This window comes from Prunus avium, chromosome 2 (genome assembly GCF_965620075.1).
Source record: "Prunus avium chromosome 2, drPruAviu1.hap1.1, whole genome shotgun sequence".
NCBI lineage: Eukaryota > Viridiplantae > Streptophyta > Magnoliopsida > Rosales > Rosaceae > Prunus > Prunus avium.
The window spans coordinates 24,978,297-24,998,893 of record NC_142285.1 but is presented as its reverse complement, the minus strand read 5'-3'; the positions used below and the strand labels follow the sequence as shown (position 1 = coordinate 24,998,893).

Genomic DNA, 20,597 nt, shown 5'->3' with positions numbered 1-20,597 from the left:
TTCTATTGTAATTTGACCATTATACCACAGTGACAATTTTTTTGAAATTTAGTGGCCCAAAGTTCAGAGGCTATAGTACGGCTCGAATCACGAGCGTGTATGCGCAAACTAATCTCTAATCGAACTTGAGACTCAACTTCAATGACCCTAATTGTCTACTTGTTAGAATCTCATAAAACATCATCCTAACCAAAAAATAATCAATCAAATTGGAAATTATCTAATTATTTAGTTGTGATCAAATAAATAAACGAACACAATTATGAAAAGTTGAAAAGAAAAAAAAAAGGATGATAATCAAGAACTGAGTCTATGACGAGAGAAAGGAGGATATTGTTGTAAGCTTTAGATAGAGAAGTTTTTATTCTCTTTGTATTTTTCTTTAGGGGGTAACAATGCTTAGATGGGTTAGAGATCATCATAGAGGTTCCCCCTTTTTCTTTCTTTTTTTGTGTTGTTGTCAATCTAGTAATATCATCATTAAACCAGGGCGAGGAACGGATACTAGTTACAAAAGCACAAGTCTAAAAGACAAAGGAGCAATAAAAAAACCAAAAGCTTAGAGTGACGATGCGAAAGGAAGTAGCATGCCACAGTGTTTTAGAGTATTGATCTTAACGAAGACAAAAATATCTTAAGTGATTCGAGTCATGATGTTTGATTTTATTTTGAATTACGCAGAAATCTAGGCATCCAAAAAATAAGAAAGAGAATTTCAAATGTTTTAGTACATAATGGTAAGATGTGAAATTGAGATGGAATATGAAAGAGAAAAAGAGACAACAATATGAGAAGAAGAATTGTAGACAATAGAGAATTTGAGCTTTAAACAAAGAGAAACAAAGAAGCCGAACACATGGATTACTACGGAGGTGCACTATCCATCTTCTACTGGTGCTTTAGTTTTTTTTTTTTTTTTTTTGAGAGGGGCGATAACATACTAAACTCACACACACTACACTGATGTTAGGACTCGAACCCAAGACCTTGCCTGAGGGAGTAAATACTCCAAACCACTACACTAGTGGGTCCTTTGCGGTGCTTTAGCATTTAAAAAGTCATTTTTGGGCCTTTTAATTTACCACTTTTACCACTAAGGCCACTGTAGTTTTAATTTGATAAATTTTGTCCTTATAGTTTGAATTCTGAGCAATTCAAGGACAAGGCCCAATTTTTTTGTCAAATTACTCTAATATAGAGGGGCATTTCGGTCCAATCTTGCATCCCCTCTACAACCATTCCCTAGCCACGGAGGGAGAGAGGGAGAGAGAGAGAGAGAGAGAGAGAGAGAGAGAGAGAGAGAGAGAACGAAATGCCCTTTCATATTAGAGTAATTTGACAACAAATTGAGGATTGTCCTTGTGTTGCTTAGAATTGAAACTACAGGGGCCTTAGTAGGAAAAGTACTACAAAGACTAAAATGACTTTTTGCCTTAACAAAATAAATTCATTCTACATGTGGATGCATGTCAAAATTAATAATAACACTGATTCCATATAAAATTCTAGGAGATTTCAAAAAATATTTAAAAAAATATTTTGAAAGGTAAGTTTCAATTTTAGAGGAAAGAAGAACGTGAAGAACTGATAATAATTTTCAGATGTGCTGGAACAAGTCTCTAGCTAGCATAGGTGGAAAACTCATCCTTTGCATATTTAGAGTCCAATAAGAAATGACAATGTCATTACTGTTGTAAATGCATGAGTTGGTGGATGACCACCATACCTCTTAGCATTCACCCTTTCTAATTCTATGTAACCTATACACTAAATACCATAGTTATGGGCTTGTAACTTATGAGTTGTTAATGTCTTCTTACCATTGTAAGCCTATAAATAAGAGGTTTTATCAAGATGAGAAAGACAAGTTGATTGAACAATTTCTATTGTCTTCCTCTACTTCCCAATTCTCTCTACAATTTTCCCTTAGTTTTATAACACGTTATCAGCACGACATTGCTCTTGGTAATTTCGTTTTACAATAGTAATATAATATTGATACTTACGGTTATTTTATATATATAACTGAAATCATAATTGCCAGAAGCAATCAATGCCCATTTATACGAAACGAAAAGATAATATAGGTTACACTCTATGTGTATTATGATGGAGCTGGAAAAAAAAAAGGGGGGAATTAAGACCCGAAGATCTTGATCCTCAATATATTTAATGAAGGACTTGAAGATCCTAAATTCTATACATGTACAGGAATGAGCCAGAAGCTACAATTTCTATACATCTAAAAAGGCAAGAAAATCCTTTTATATATGTGTATGTACATATATAATTTTATGGTTCACAAAGTGAAAAGGTGATTAAATGTTAACATGAACCACGTTGATCAATACCAAATATTAGTTGGTTCTCTCACCGTTATGGTTTATAAATTTGAAGACACTCATAAGCTGTGTAGTCTCGTTTGAGCTGTAATCCCACTATACGTTCAATTTATTGTGAACAACTTTAGCACCATGTACCTGAATGAAAAAGGGATTTTGTTAATTCAGATATTGGAACCTGAAGTCCATATCATAATAATTTAAACCTGAAGTTTAAATATTGAACAAATGTGATAATTATAGAACCAAAAGTTTTAAGTGATATGAGGAAATTATTGGTGCATACTATATTATATTTACAGTCAATTAAGGTTTACATATTCCTAAATTCATTTTCAATTAATTGGGACAAGAAGATATCCCATATCAATACTTGTAAAATAACTATTTGTGGACTTGAAGTTCCTCATTTTTCTCAAGAGGCATAAAAGACCAGAAGTTCTTCAATCACTTTTATTGAAACCAGAAGTTTCAACTATTTATTTTACGGCAATGTAAGGACCAGTTCTTAAAAGGCAATCCTTATAATATAAATATTTGTGGACTTGAAGTCCCCCAATTCGTAAAAGACAAATGACGACCTGAAGCTCTTTGATTCTTTTTTCATTGGAACTAGAAGTTTCAACAATTTATTTTATTGTAATATTTTTGTTGTTGTTGTATTTTACTTTTACTTGGTTCTTTTCTTTGGTTTCATTTTTATTTTATGCAAGGACCTGAAGTCCCTAAATTATTCTTATAAAGACCCGAAGTCTCTTAGTTCTCAATCCATATAATATCTATATAAGGACTTGGAGTTCTGCAATTCTCAGAAAGTAAATCAAGACTTGGAATTCTTTGATTTTTCCCTAACTTGGAACCAGAAGTTCCAACAATTTATTTTATTTTATTGTTATATTCAGTTATTTGTTTTCATTTCAATAATTTATATTTAAGGATGTGAAGTTCTTCATATGACCCGAAGTTCAAATATCTTAGGACCCGAAGTTCTTATTAAGTCTAATCCAAACTATAAGTTTCGGCCACATGTGCATTAAAATAGGTAAATTCTAGAACCTGAAGTTCTAATTGTGTCAACCTCCAAATTGATATTTCAACAAGTGCATATGTATTATGAATATGGGTTGAAAAATATAAATCATGTTAAGAACTTGAAGTTTCAACATTGTTTGGATTTCATATTTTCTATATATATATATATATATATATATTATTATCTTTTTATTTTATTACCTTGAAAAATATCATATTAATACAAATTTGGACCTGAAGTTCAAAACCAAATATTCTTTTTAAATTTGATATGTGTACTCGAACCTGCAGTTCCAGATATATGTTAATATATATCCAAAGTTCATCATTTTTATTGAGATTAATATTAATATGAACCTGTAGTTCATATCCTGTCAAGAACCTGCAGTTCTGGTATAACATATATAAGATGTAAATTGAACTTGAAGTTCAGAATCAAACGTTGTTTCTTTTATCTTTATCATGTTTTCCACAATGAAATCAAAATATTGTAACCAAATTCTAATTGGAACTTTCAAGTTCCTTGGTTCTTAATTTTAATTATTTTTATATTTAATTTGAACCTGTAGTTCAAAGCACAAAATGAGAATATAAGACCATTCCGGAAGAATGGCATGCAAGAAATCGTTCCATAAGAACCACATGTTTTATGTACAAAAGAGTGTTCTAGAAGAACGACTTGCATTATGTACAAAATATCATTCTAGAAGAATGACTTGGATTATATACAAAAGACCATTCTAGAGGAAAGACTTGAATCATCCTGATATGTATCTATTTCTAAATGATTAAATACAATGCAAATTCTGAAGATTGCAAGTTGAATACATTGATAATACACTGGATAGATTAAAATCCCAGAAGGACAACCCATTAACATGTCAATATTAATATTATGCACGCCGAATGCATTAACGCTCTTGAAGGACAATACTTATGACATGAATTAAGGTCCCCGAAGGACAATACTTATGACATTCTTGGTATTATTTTGATGAGACCAAAATTCCCGTCGTTAGGGGGAGAATTGGTTGTTCCTGAAAGAATAAAAGAACGACGTGGATGATTATGGAATACATTTATTACTATCTCATCAAACAAATTGGTATAAAAGATAAATGCCAGAAGCATATTCAAACACAAAAAGGATTGTAAGTCAAATGACCATAAGCAAATACAGACACAAAGTTAGTAACTACTAATAACCAATTTGCTGCATGCCTGAAGCATGACAGATTTATAAATTGCAAAAATTGAACTCCCCATGAAAGCTGTTGGATGCCTGAAGCATGACAGATCTATAGGTTCCAAAGACTTAATTCCTCATAAGAGGAGATTAATTGCAAAGTTTAAGCCCTACTCAAAATAACACTCTAGAAGAGGTTATGATCCACATTCTATAAATTATATGTCTTAAAAGAGATATTTGTCCATGAAGTGACAATGAAAGCCTCTGAAGTGGCACTGGTACCAGAAATAATGAAAGCAATGAGATGCTTATAAATTATGCATGCGCATGCACATGAGAATTGTGGGATCATGAATTGATGATATATTGGTTTATAGTACGTACTAAAGTTATCAAGGGCTATACATGATGATATTGCACCACTTGTTATAATTGTCGACAAATGTAAATAAAGATTGGCCAACTGGAAGTGGCAGTCCAGTAAAGTTGAATATTTCCGGAAAAAGTGCAATGATTGAACCTATAGTTAAAACACCAAAAGGATATAAAAATGTATATGTTCCAAATTGGTGTTTGAGATGAAGTGAAATAAATCACTTGATGATATGGCACAACGTTTCCCAGTAAAGATATGGGATTATGATGGTAAACATATGCAGCTATGTTATGCATATTTATGGAAAATTCATGTGTATAAAAATTCCTCAAGGATTCAGAATGCCTGAAGCAAATGATTTAAAATATGACGGCTTGTAATGATCATTGTGTGGATTAAAGTATTGTGGAAGAATATGGTATAATCGTCTCAATGAATATCTATTACAAAAAGGATATATAAATAATTTGGAAATGAGTTTACCATTATTGCAGTATATATATGAAGAATTTTGTTAGAACTCTTGAAGAGTTTACAAAGGCTTCTCCTGATTTGATAAAGGAATTTGAGATGAAAAAATCTAAAAAGATTATGAAGTTAAGCATATCGCCAAAAGCGATCTTTTGAAGAATACATAGGAATAAATTCTGAGAGATGTAAAATATCATACATTATATAAATTATTGAAAGAAAATCTCTAAGAAGTTAAGGAGCTTGAAGCTCAATGTCTATACTCAATTTTCATGAAATGAAAGTGATCTAATTGCCTCAGTGAGTACTTTGATTGAATTATGAGTTCAAGATCAAGTTCAATATCGTTGCAACGTATTCAGATTTTTAAAGAAGTTATTAGAATATTTAGGTTTCTTGAAGAGCCTATGACATGCTAGCATAGTATACAAAAATTTATATGAATAGCTTATTACATCATGTAATTTTATACTTTTGTCCTCGTAACGGTAATGTATGAGTTTGCTTATATTATTATGATATTATAGAATATGATGTTATTTTAAGAATTGTTAATATGAAAGGATTTGTGAAAATAGTCTAGATATTTTTGGTATTACTCTAACCTCAACATGGATTCAAAGGAATGACACACATACATCCTCCAGTGATGATATTGAAGAAGTTTTTATACAAAGCATTATCAAAGCTTGCTTTGTCGGAGGAAAATGAGATATCAATATCATTTGTGTTGTATCTTCAAGTAATTCAAGTTTGTCCTCATCAGGGGGAGTAATTCATCAGGGGGAAGATTCAACAATTTCTACATATAGGACATATGTGCGTTGTACTCTTTTTCCTTGGACTAGATTTTGTCCCACTGGGTTTTTCCTATCAAGGTTTTAACGAGGCAGTATAAGCACGTCCAACACCATATTAATGATCCAGAAGAATGTTGCACTCTTTTTCCCTTTGCTTAGGTTTTGTCCCACTGGGTTTTCCTAGCAAGGTTTTTAATGAGGCAACTATGTCAATTGTATGGTGGACATCCAAGGGGGAGTGTTGTAAATGCATGAGTTGGTGGATGACCATCATACCTCTTAGCATTCACCCTTTCTAATTCTATGTAACCTATACACTAAATACCATATTTATGGGCTTGTAACTTATGAGTTGTTAATGTCTTCTTACCATTGTAAGCCTATAAATAAGAGGTTTTATCAAGATGAGAAAGACAAGTTGATTGAACAATTTCTATTGTCTTTCTCTACTTCCCAATTCTCTCTACAATTTTCCCTTAGTTTTATAACAATTACTTTGTTAATTACGTTATTTTTCTTTCAACGGTTATAATGTCATTACTTTGACCATAAATATGGAAGGTAGGAATCTAATATTACAACAACCACATCAATCACATATTATGCCCAAGAATTTAAACAATCTACAAATTTACATTGTGAAGAAAACAATTCTGTGTCAAATTTCTTTTCACAGTTTGACCCAAATGGCTATTAGGAGACTCAATCAGACTTAGCAGCTACTCACCCATATGCACCAAATATTATAATATTGCGTGTTTGAATATATATATAGCAGTTGAGTTTTGGGAGGAGACAAACTCATCCAAATATGAAACTTGCCATTTCCCTTTGTACCATGACATTCTACGTAGTTGCCCCTTCAAACCCATTCAATGCCCATGTGTGTTTACTATTCTCATGCGCAGCACGTACTTCCTCCTCTATATAAAGGCCATGCAGCATGCCAGCCAGAGCCAACTTATACTTCTCAAGATTATTACCAACAACAAGAAAAAAACCTCAAGTTATGGCAATGCAATTACGTTCTTTTCTCTTTGGCATACTGCTACTAATTGGCTTTGCTTTCACAAATAGTGAAGCTAATATTAGAGCTCCACCCACACATTTTGACACTGCTTCTCTCAATAGGAGCAGTTTTCCAAAAGGGTTCATATTTGGTGTAGCTTCTGGATCTTACCAAGTCCTTTTCTAGGCTTTAATTTGAGTTTTGATTAGGGTTTTCTTTCAAATTCAAACCAAGCATCGATCCATGCAAGAATATTGACATCTTCTTCATTGAGTCTTGTGTATTTCAGTATGAAGGTGCTGCAAAAGAAGGTGGTAGAGGTCCAAGCATTTGGGATACGTTCACCCACAAATATCCAGGTTTGTCCAATCAAATAATCAATTAGTTAAAATAACAAAATCGTGCTACTTTTACTCTTATGTTCTAAATAAATAAATTTTCTTTGATTAATTGCAGAAAAGATTAAAAAAACCCTAGCGTTCCTAGTAAGTGGCCTCATGGCAACATTCGTTAATTGACATGGCATGACACATCAATTGCCACATAAGGTGGTCAGCTAAGGTGGTCAATGTTGTGTGTCTAAATAGCATTACTCATATATATATATATTATATATATCCAAATTCCAATTAGCTAAGTTAGTAGATATCCAAGCTTAAGGAATTACAACCTCACCCTCTTCTTTTGTAGTTGGTAGCATCAACCATTCATCTGTCTATGGTGAAGGAATCTGATCATTGTTGGTGTTCTCGCTCGATGGCTGGCTGGAGAAAGAACGATGAAATGCAAATTGGACAAACATTGTGATACCTCACAAACATCACTAACTAGATATATAAAATAATTAGGAGGGAAATAAACAAAAAAAAAGAGTTTGCTCTCAAGTGAAAGACCATCACTGACATTAAAAAAACCTGAAGAATAATTCAAACGCACAAGGACCTGTGGGATAAAAGAAATACACAAGGTTTAAGCAGCCAAACTCAGTAAATCAGCGAAGAGATGATGGGATATCTACTCTTGGAGCCCAGCACAAGTTATTAAGATAGAAAAAAAAAACAAAAAAAAGAAGCAATCCTGCAAGACAAAAGGAAGAAAAGGCAATACATCAAAGAAGTTCTACCTGTTATTTCTTGATGTCCCACCCAAAAAGTAATTCAAGCCTGCAATTGGAGATGTACAAAAACATTAAACAGAACTTCATTCAAGGCCATAAACACTAAAGAGAAGGAAAACAAAATGAAAACAAACAAAACAAACTTGCGAAATGGAGCAGCAAAGCCAAGTAAAAATAGATGGGCAGCTTTCTGCCAGCAGCTCTTCCCTATGTCACCAAAACAATTATTGTTACTTTAAAAAGGTGACTATTGCCTTTTTTTTTTTGTAGTGAACTAATAGTAGTTCACAGGTCATAGTTCAAGAAGAAGTTAGAGGTAGAACACGGGCATAGTTCAAATAAGGAAAGAAAGAGAAAAGGGGAGATCAAAATAAAATAAAATCTAAGAAAATGGAAATCTTGTACTCAACAAAATGAATAACCCCAACCCAGATAAAACAACATCTTTACAACTCAGAAATAGAAAAGGCGAATTACAAAGAGTATATTAATAAAATAAAAAAATTTAAAAGGACCTGGGAATAGAGGCGCCTCTAGCAATTCCACCGCCCCTGCAGAACTTGATCTTCCTGCGTCACAGAATATCAAAGAATATATTAATATATAAAAAAGTAGAAAAAAAAGCTTATACAGAAAACAAAATACAAGGAAAGCCATGACTGAAGCAAGTCCTACTCCAGCTCTCGGATCTGAGATATAAGATCTCAGATTTGAGATTTGATCTAAAAGGACCGCCCAGAGCCAAAGAAACGCCCTAGAAAAACTGGGAGATAACAAACTCTATCAAATGCAAGGAGATAGCCAAAAAAAATGGAGGTGAAAACCACCGGATCTAAAAAGAAAATCAGACGAGAAAGGGGTTGCTGGGTTGTTTTGGGAGAGAAGACCTTACAAAAGAAAAGGGGTAAGTTTCGATTTGTTTGATGAGTGGGAGACGAGAGGTTGAGGAGAGAGAACGAGAGGTGGCTAATCCACCGAATATTTTATTGGATTACAATTATTAGCAAGGCTCTAATAAAATATTAGTCATGAAAAATCACAATAATTAGTTTTATATTTATTATATTTAAATCAACTGTCACCAAAATATTAGAATGTGAGAGATTAGTCACAAATAATAGTGATAACCTATAAGTAAACAAAAGTATTGACCAACCATGCCATTGTCACCAATACCAATTAGTTAGTGGCAAAAGGTTGACTATTGCTCCTTTTTTTTTTTTTGTTGTTGTTGTGTATTGGTGCTACTTCTACTCTTATGCTCTAAATAAATAAATTTTCTATCATTAATTGCAGAAAAGATTCATGATGGCAGCAATGAAGATACCACTGTTGATCAATATAACCGCTATAAGGTTCATGACCCATTGTGCACATATTAAATTTTGAAACATGAAGAAAACTCATCACATTAAAGATAAGCTGTCGATAATTTTTATCTAATTTCTTTTTTGTTATGCACTGTAGGAAGATGTGGGGATTATGAAGAATATGGGGTGGGATGCTTATCGATTCTCTATCTCATGGTCAAGATTGTTACCAAGTAAGTTCATTTGTGACCAATCGTCAATATTTATGCCTTCATGGTTTTCGCTTAAGTAATGTGTCCAAGTTGTCTACCGAATAATATAACAAACTTTTTTTGTTTCAATTAAAATACTTAATTTAAATAACTTAAGCAAAAATAATTTTTTTTTTCAAACATAAATTAAATAGAAGTCGAAGGTCAAGTTCGATAACATATAGTCCAACTTTTTTAAAGTTCAGTTCAAATGGTATCGGTGCACTTATTTCTTTGTTTTTTGGTTTCGTTTTAATTATTAGATGGAAAGTTAAGTGGAGGAGTGAACAAGGAAGGAATCAAATATTACAACAATCTCATCAATGAGCTCTTACGCAATGGTGAGTCATCCCACCTTACAAGATCAATAATTTATACAATAAGAGTTACATGCACTCATAAAAAGAAGTCATTTTGTCAAACTTATAACACGCTTTTATTGATGATGCTATTTATAGGTTTAACGCCATTTGTGACACTCTTCCATTGGAATCTTCCCCAAACTTTAGAAGATGAATATGGTGGTTTCTTAAGCCCTCATATTGTGTAAGTGAAGAAATTAGTCCTTTGAATCGTATTGATAATTTAATTAATAAATACAATTATGACATTTACATTTTGAAATGTGTATATACAGCAATCATTTTCAAGATTACGCAGAGCTTTGTTATAAGGAATTTGGTGATTGAGTAAAGCATTGGAGCACACTGAATGAGCCATATACCTTCAATTACAATGGTTATGCAACGGGGTCCTATGCGCTAGGATGATGCTCAACTTGGCAGCAACTAAACTGCACCGGCGGAGATTCAGCTACTGAACCATATTTGGTAACACACCACCAGCTCCTTGCTCATGCAGCTGCCGTAAAATTGTACAAAAATAGATACTAGGTACAATTAATTAATTTGTTGCAATAAGAGAGCGACTACTTTACCTTGTTGTGACTCTAAAACAAACAAACTAAATGTTTTTATGCAGGCGTCTCAAAATGGAGTGATAGGGATAATACTGGTGTCATATTGGTTTGAGCCCTTATCGAAAGAAAAAGAAAATTAAAATGCTGCATTACGAGCTTTGGATTTTATGTTCGGATGGCAAGTGTATTTCGAATTTTCTTATGAATATAATATTTACTACTTATTAGCGAGCAATACATATATATATAATATAATGTCAAGTTAATCCTTGAAATTTTTACATTCTTATAGGTTTAATAAGACATTGACTAGTAGTGACTATCCGCAAAGCATGCGATCTCTTGTCGGAAACCGATTACCAAAATTCACGAAAGAACAATCCAAGTTGCTAATTGGTTCATTTGATTTTCTTGGACTAAATTACTATACGGGTTACTATGCAAGTGATGCACCTCAAAATAACTCGGTATACGCAAGCTACACAACAGATGCTGGCGTTAAACTTTCATGCGAGTACAAATTCAGAATTTAATTCAAGCAATTTAAGTTCATAGACTAATTAGATTTCGATATTCATATGTGTTGTGGCAGCTGAGAGTAATGGGGTCTCCATCAGTCCAAAGGCACACATCAAATTACTAGATTAACCCTTTATGATTTCGACCATTAATCATTTTGCATTTACAAATGTGACTCCTAAAAATCTAAAGATATTCAAATTTTGGTGCAGGGTGCTTCGGAATGGTTAAATGTTTATCCACGAGGAATTCAAGATCTTTTACTCTACACAAAGAAAAAGTATCACAATCCAATTATTTACATTACCGAAAATGGTAATTTTTTCTAGCCTTAAGTAATTGCATGATCAATGTTTCACATATGTTTGGTGTAAAACACGCACAAGTGGTACAAAGTCTAAATTTGAAACTACATAATAATGTATTATATATTGTGGGTGTGGATGAGTTGAATGATCCGAAATTATGACTTGTCAAAGCCCTTAATGATACCAATAGAGTTGACTACTACAATCGCCACCTTTATTATGTTCAAAGTTCTATTGAGTAAGTGTATTAACAAAATTCATTTATAATATTTAAATATATATGTATATGGTGTAGCCTTAGATTTTGAGTTATTGATTCATATTATTGACATTAAATATTTAATTTCCTTTAATTTCTTTTTAGCAATGGCGTCAAAGTGAAGGGATTCTTTCCATGGACGTTGCTAGATGACTTTGAATGGAGTTCAGGATTCACTGTTCGATTTGGTATCACCCATGTAGATTACAACGATATGCTTAAAAGGCACCCAAAACTCTCGGCGCATTGGTTCAAAAGTTTCCTTAAGCAGTATTGAAAACTTCAGATCATATTCGTCTTTTAATTCAATAATGTGAATTTTATGTATGTACAATAATACTAGGGATTCCAAATTTGTATACATACAAAATTTGAATTCCAAATTTGTGTACATTCAATCATTTCAATTTTATTCCTTGTATAAGATAAAAATTCCATTCAACCCCCTTGTAAAATTAAACATTGATTTTTAGTCATTTGATGAGTGTCAACATATGCATAATTATGAAACTCATTTGTTTGTAGTCCTTTGACTGATTGTCTCGAATTTGAGTTATTTATAGTAACACCACTTAAGGTTTTTCGTGTTTTCACAAAACCCATTGAGATCTTAGAAATTACACAAACACCCCTCAAGTTTCAAAATGGTTTCACATAACTCCAAAAATCCAAAAAAAAACCTTAAATTGGATGTAATAAGGCTTTTGCATAGACTAAAATACCCGTCATGATATCAGAACTGTTTGGATACAGTCACACCCTAATCTCTAAACCCTAACAAAAATAATAATAATTAAAAAAAAAAATCATAAGACGCATTGTACTATTCCATGAGAAAAAAAGAAGACATTTCCTCTCTTCCATCTCTACATCTCTTCCATCTCTGATCCATCGTCGAAAATCCTTTGTTGCTTTGCAAAGAGAATTCTCAGATCATGCTATCTCATTGCACCTTGATCTTTCTGCTTTGTAGAGTTAGGATTTAAGTTGGGAGGAGTTAATCCAACAAGCCAAGAAATAGGACGTCAAGCCCCTGCACCAAGTCAAGACGTTGGGAGCAAAACCCATGTAGCAAACGAAGAAGCTAGTACTCATCCATTGCGAAGAAGTTGCTCTAGTTTGATTTTTTGGTTTCGAGTTAGGATTGACCTTCTTGTTTTTTTTTTTTGTTGTTGTTGTGATTGGAAACATATTAATTTCGGATCTGGCATATGGAGAAGGCATCGAAGAGATGGAGAGGTTGAAGGAAAGCATCTATTTTTTCTTTGGGGCAAGCGGACAATGTGTGTCTGATGGGTTGGTTTTCTTCTTTTTACTATTTTATTTGTAGTATAATAATGGGTAGAGATTACGGTAGAATTCTATCCAAATAGTATTCTAATACCATGAAGGGTATTTTTGTCTATGCACAAGTATTGTTATATTTGGTTTTAGGTTTTTTTGTATTTTTGGAGTTATGTGAAACCAATTTGAAATATGAGGGGGTGTTTGTGTAATTTCTAGGACCTCAAGGAGTTTTGTTAAAACACGAAAAACCTTAGAGGGGTGTTAGGATAAATAACTCCCTAAATTTTCACCTATTTGTTTAAATTCTATTGTACTTTGACCATTATACCACAATGACAAATTTTTTGAAATTTAGTGGTGTTTGGGCCTATTTTGACACTCTCAGCCCATATCAATTTTGGACAGCCATCAACAAATAAACGGACCGATACTATACACTCGACCCAACATTGGAGGCCCAGAAGCTATCAATCCGCGAAAGTAACTTGGGCCTCGAAGAAACCCAAAATTGGGCTTGGCATGTGTTAAAATTAAGAAAGAGAAGCCCAAGGAAGAAACAGACCCACGTGACCCTCTGACTTGGAAAAGTCAGCAATTTCAACTGAGACTGATAAGGAAATAATAGGTGCAGGTATAAAAGAAGAACATCTCTGAAAAAACTCTACCGCCAGAAAGGTCAAATCCCTTTTGTATATTCAGAGATATTTTTTCTACTCCAAAGAAGGCGCCATTTTCAAGGGATACGCAGACTTTGCTTTCTGAAAAGAGATAAGCAGGAAACAGGGAGTTGTTCAAAACTGGAAAATCAAACTTACCATCGCAATTTGAAACTCTTACATGAGCATTTAAATTAAAAGAAGGGTTGGGTTCCCCATCAAAATGCAGGGAAGTGATTGTCTCAGGAACTGACTATTGAGTGCTTATTTGCCAGAATTGATAAAACCCCCTTTTCTTTGCATTTAAAAATAAAAGATCTTTTGAGAATTTTTGCCGCCCATTATTAAAAAATCAGAACCCCCACTCCAAAAGCATTTCTTATAAATATAGGAGAAGGTGAATAGAGCAAACACAATCAATCAGACAACCAAAAAATCAACCGAAGACAAAAACTCAAAATGATCACTTGATCTCAAAAGCCTTCAAACAGCTACCAATCAAGACACCCAATTTCAGTTCAGACTTAGAAAAATAAATCATTCAAAACCAGATTTCTCTCGTTACAAATTTGGTTCAGCATAAGCCAAAGCAAGCAGAGTTCAGGTTTCTACAAATATGAAAACCTCAACAAATTTATGAAGAGCCCTGATCAAGCAGGATAGATGTTGCGTAGATACAGCTGCACCAAAATGGATTCAGTTGCATCCTCAACTTGTGATACTCGCAAGTGCACGAGCCGTTCGGTAGTATAGCGTATGTAAGTGCGAGGTCGATCCCACGAGGATTGGTAATTGAATGATTCAATTCATTTTCCCTACACAAAACAGAAATGAAAAAGAAAGGAAATAAATACAACAAGAAAAAAGGAAATAACTAAAGCAAATAAGTTCCCAAGTTCAATTAGATTAATGGATTGATTCTAGCTAAAGTATGATTAAGCCATGGTGTGTGGTCATAACCTTGTGTTCCTAATTCCCTAATTTGATCATTTGTTGTCTAACCTAAAATTAAGCATTAGGAACCCATTAAGCATAGAAGAACATTTTAAACAACCAAGCATGTATCTAATCCCTGTTGTCGAATGTCCATACATACTCTTCCTATTCATAGTTCAATTCGAATTAAAGCATGGTGTATACTCTTAATTCAAACCAAGATAGCTAACATGCAAGCCTTAATGGTGATCAATCATTCAAACTAGCATATTAACTTATAAGCATAATGAATAAGAACATGAACCATAATTGAAACTTGGAAACTAATCAAACTTGAGACTAAAGAAAAGAATTTACATAATGAAAAGTAAAGTGGAACTAAGAAAAACTTAAGGAAAATTTCAACACAAAAGATTTCATTACAACAATTGAAAACTAGAAAGAGAAACTAAGAGAATTTGAGGGAGAGAAGGGAAGGGAGCTCTAGAGAAGTGTTTGAGAGCTCCCCCCTTGGGGTGTGTTTACAAGCTTAGAGAACTTCCCTATTTATAGGCCTAGGGGAAGTGAAAATCTGAATTCAATATGGCTAATGCATACAACACTTGTTTTATAAAATCTGAAATGGTTGATGCACTTGTATTAGAAAATCTAAATTGGGTGATGCACTTCACCAATAGATCCCACCAGCAGCCCTAGCTCATCTTCATGTCACCATGACCAAGCTTCCAACCAGAAATGATAGCTCATACCTAGCTCACCATGACCAAGCATCCAACCAGCACATGCTGAGGTCAGCATGACCAGCAACTTCAAGGGCTTACAACTTGGGCTTCTCTTAATCAAATTAGGACTTTAAGCACTCGAAATTGAAGTTCAGAATGTCTTCTTTCCAGCCATATGTTATTTGGGCCAATCCAAGGTCGGAGGAAGAAGTTAAGGCCGAAACAAATTGCTAACTCATTTTCCGCGCTGATAAGATCCATCCTGAGCATGGTTCTGTGTTTGCTAGGTAACGGACTCCAGATTTATCCAATGGGGCTGCATTTTGGATATGTTATAGTACACACCCATTGGAACAACGTTCATGAAGAATGCTGCCTCATCCGAGCTGTTTAGGTTGCTGAAACAAAGCTTGTAATATGACCTACGGAACTGGACTGGTAGGGGGCTGTAGCCAAAATGAGTTTGTCTTTTAAGCTCTTCATCCATTCATCCAAATTAGGCCTTAACATGCTTGAATTGCATGAATTATGCTCTCTTGCTCTATTTGCCTACAAAACACACAAAGGGAGGCAAATAACGTAGAAATCTAAGAAACTAAGCAAAAGAAGTAAGTAAATAGGGCATGTATATGTATGAAATTATGAGCTTAACACACCCCCAAACTTAGATTTTGCTAGTCCTCGAGCAAAACAAAAGAAAAAAATAAAAATAAAAATAAAAACAAAAAAATAAAAACAAAACAAGAAGTTAACTAGACCACTTTCGTAGGTAACTCGATTGCATTGAGCGTATGCAACAAGCCTTTAAACCTCTAGGCATCCCTAGTAGGAGGAGTTGTGTCTCCTGAGGGTTTAACAGATACGATACCCACAAACGTTTTTCTAACTCTACAAAACAAAATGGTTAGAAAACTTAATAGATTTGTTAGTCCTTAAGCAAAACAAAACAAAACAAAATACAAAAACGTTAACCTTCCAACCAGACAGAAATTTTAACTTCGTAGACATGGCTCAACAAGGAACAAAACAAGCACTAAGGAAGTTCTAAACATTATTCAAGTGCTACCACAATCTCACAAAAAATCGTGCTCAAGGTGTGTGTGTGAAATAGCCATGAAGATACAACTCATGCTTCTCAAACAACGATATGAATTCTTGCAAGAATGAACACAAGTTTGCCAAGCTAAACCAAAATCAATAGGACTTTACTCATGGATGTAATGTAATGGTTAGAAAAGGAATGGATATTGAAATACAAAGTCTAAGGAACAAAGTAGAGCATGTCATATAAACAAGATCATTGACATTTGAAATGTAAGGCACATAAATTGAAAAGCTCGCAACACCAGATTTTGCAATTGAATCACTTCACAATTTGATTTTGACATTTACACACTTTGTATAATATTTGGCCCAATTTTGCGGCTCTTTACCCTAGATCACCTTTATTTCTCCTTATATCACCCTAGGGTCGTGACTACATTGGCCACACTTCTTTTCTCTTTTTCTTTTGATTTTTTTTTCTTTAGCTCATTTATTGCCTTGAATACAATCTGAAATACAATCATACTCTACATGTCCCCTAGATGGTAGGATGTTTAATGGATGATAAGGTGATAGAAAGAAATGGCTAAGTGTTTGGGCACAAAAGGGTTTACAATGGAATATGTATTGTATGGGTTGATGGAGGAAAAAGAAAGAGGCTTAACAAAGATGGCCTAAATCATATCTTAGTTATAAACTTGACATTCCAGTGAATCACACAAGCAAAAATGCATACAATTGGGTAAGACATGCAAGAGTTGTATAATCATGGCTAAAGTGCATAGAAAGCTCAAGCATAATTATGTGAGACTTAGCTAGCAAAAGAATAAGATTCAGACCTAACACAATGCTTATCAAATTCCTAAGAGCCATATTAGAAGTTAGACTCAAGATTTATCATTGGTGTGGGAAGGAAAACGGAAAATGACTCAAAGAAAAGAAACATAAAAGAAAAACGTGAGGTTTCAAATTGCTATTTTGCTCAATTTCAACATATAATCTGTTTTGACATGTAACTTTCAAACCACTTGGTCAAATTTAACGTTCTTTATGTCGTTGGATTCAGCATGAAAAAATGAAGAACACAACGTGGACCAAACTTTCAAAACAGTAAAAAAAAATTTGTAGCAATGAAGAAGCCTACGTTTTCAGACACAAACACAAAAGCTAAAAACTTTCCAGCACCCCCAAACTTAAATGAAGCATTGTCCTCAATGTTAAAGCAAAGTAAAGATGATTGAGAACATGTAAATGATAAGGGGAAAAATTAAGAAGAAGGTTTAGAAAGAAAAAAAAAATAAAAATGAATATATAAGCAACTCACGGATGACCAGTTAAGGGCCTCAGAAAACACAGCCAGGGGATCCGGGAAGCTTGGAGGGGTCACAATGGTCCCGCTTAAAACCCAAACTTCTTAGACACCGAAGGTGTCGCCTAAAGAACTCCTAGACACTGTATTGACGGAAGTGCTCACTGGAGTTACCATAAGTCAGCTTATATGAAAAATCTTTTTAAATTTTTAAATTTTTAAATTTTTTAAAAAAAAAAGAAAAAGAAATTTAAAATAATAACAAGTAAAGAGAAAGGATTGAAATGCTCCCCCTTGAAGCGATTAGGTCGAGCGTGATGCATTTGGAGGTCGCGACTTCTCCCACTACTCCACACTTCCTATCTTTGAAGTTGCCATCTCTCTCCATTTTTATTGAGCTATTTACATTGCTAAAACAAACACACACAAAAACTTGAAACGGAATTAAAGGATTAGGAAATATAAAAAAAAAACTAAAAATGAAAAGGAAAAATCAACACAAGTCCAATTCCATGCTTCAAAGCAACAAGCACCAAAGGGTTGTGTAAGCTGGGACTTAAACCCAGTTCTCTTGCTTGTTGGGCAATTGTCCTTTTCTGTTGGACTACAAACACAACTTGTCCATTAACGTCATTAACTTTAAAACAATAAATTGTCCAGTTAAGAAAAAAAAATAAAGTAGGAAAGCCAGATAGAATCAAACAATGTTACCGATCCCCGGCAACGGCGCCAAAAACTTGTTGTGTAGATTTCAGCTGCACCAAAATGGATTCAGCTGCATCCTCAACTTGTGATACTCGCAAGTGCACGAGCCGTTCGGTAGTATAGCGTATGTAAGTGCGAGGTCGATCCCACGAGGATTGGTGATTGAATGATTCAATTCATTTTCCCTACACAAAACAGAAATGAAAAAGAAAGGAAATAAATACAACAAGAAAAAAGGAAATAACTAAAGCAAATAAGTTCCCAAGTTCAATTAGATTAATGGATTGATTCTAGCTAAAGTATGATTAAGCCATGGTGTGTGGTCATAACCTTGTGTTCCTAATTCCCTAATTTGATCATTTGTTGTCTAACCTAAAATTAAGCATTAGGAACCCATTAAGCATAGAAGAACATTTTAAACAACCAAGCATGTATCTAATCCCTGTTGTCGAATGTCCATACATACTCTTCCTATTCATAGTTCAATTCGAATTAAAGCATGGTGTATACTCTTAATTCAAACCAAGATAGCTAACATGCAAGCCTTAATGGTGATCAATCATTCAAACTAGCATATTAACTTATAAGCATAATGAATAAGAACATGAACCATAATTGAAACTTGGAAACTAATCAAACTTGAGACTAAAGAAAAGAATTTACATAATGAAAAGTAAAGTGGAACTAAGAAAAACTTAAGGAAAATTTCAACACAAAAGATTTCATTACAACAATTGAAAACTAGAAAGAGAAACTAAGAGAATTTGAGGGAGAGAAGGGAAGGGAGCTCTAGAGAAGTGTTTGAGAGCTCCCCCCTTGGGGTGTGTTTACAAGCTTAGAGAACTTCCCTATTTATAGGCCTAGGGGAAGTGAAAATCTGAATTCAATATGGCTAATGCATACAACACTTGTTTTATAAAATCTGAAATGGTTGATGCACTTGTATTAGAAAATCTAAATTGGGTGATGCACTTCACCAATAGATCCCACCAGCAGCCCTAGCTCATCTTCATGTCACCATGACCAAGCTTCCAACCAGAAATGATAGCTCATACCTAGCTCACCATGACCAAGCATCCAACCAGCACATGCTGAGGTCAGCATGACCAGCAACTTCAAGGGCTTACAACTTGGGCTTCTCTTAATCAAATTAGGACTTTAAGCACTCGAAATTGAAGGTCAGAATGTCTTCTTTCCAGCCATATGTTATTTGGGCCAATCCAAGGTCGGAGGAAGAAGTTAAGGCCGAAACAAATTGCTAACTCATTTTCCGCGCTGATAAGATCCATCCTGAGCATGGTTCTGTGTTTGCTAGGTAACGGACTCCAGATTTATCCAATGGGGCTGCATTTTGGATATGTTATAGTACACACCCATTGGAACAACGTTCATGAAGAATGCTGCCTCATCCGAGCTGTTTAGGTTGCTGAAACAAAGCTTGTAATATGACCTACGGAACTGGACTGGCAGGGGGCTGTAGCCAAAATGAGTTTGTCTTTTAAGCTCTTCATCCATTCATCCAAATTAGGCCTTAACATGCTTGAATTGCATGAATTATGCTCTCTTGCTCTATTTGCCTACAAAACACACAAAGGGAGGCAAATAACTTAGAAATCGAAGAAACTAAGCAAAAGAAGTAAGTAAATAGGGCATGTATATGTATGAAATTATGAGCTTAACAATAGATACCACAGTGCAGCTCCAGCCCGGTAGTCAGCTCCAGCCACTTCTGCCCTTCCAGATCGAAGAAGTCCCAATTCTGCCCAATTAAAAGCCCCCCAGGGTTTGAAGTAGATTAAAGCTTTGCCAAACTTGAATGTTGGCATCGATTTGTAGCTGAAACAGACTAGTTGAAGTTGTTGATAGTTCAATCCAGCACAGGCATACCCAATCCAGCTCGGATCAGAGGCATCTGCCCAGGCAGAAATGGAAGTCCAGTCTTCTTTTTGTCTTTTGAGAGTCAGTTTTCCCTTTTGAGCTTTGTAAAAGAGAATTCTGTCTGAAAATAGTTTACTTTCTTATCATCTATTCTGGCC

The 20,597-nt window shown here is 34.3% G+C and overlaps 1 pseudogene; it reads left to right on the top strand.

Moving 5' to 3' along the window:
• The first annotated feature begins 7,044 nt into the window (after positions 1 to 7,044).
• On the top strand, positions 7,045 to 12,179 carry LOC110774218 (beta-glucosidase 12-like; annotated as a pseudogene).
• Positions 12,180 to 20,597: the final 8,418 nt, after the last annotated feature.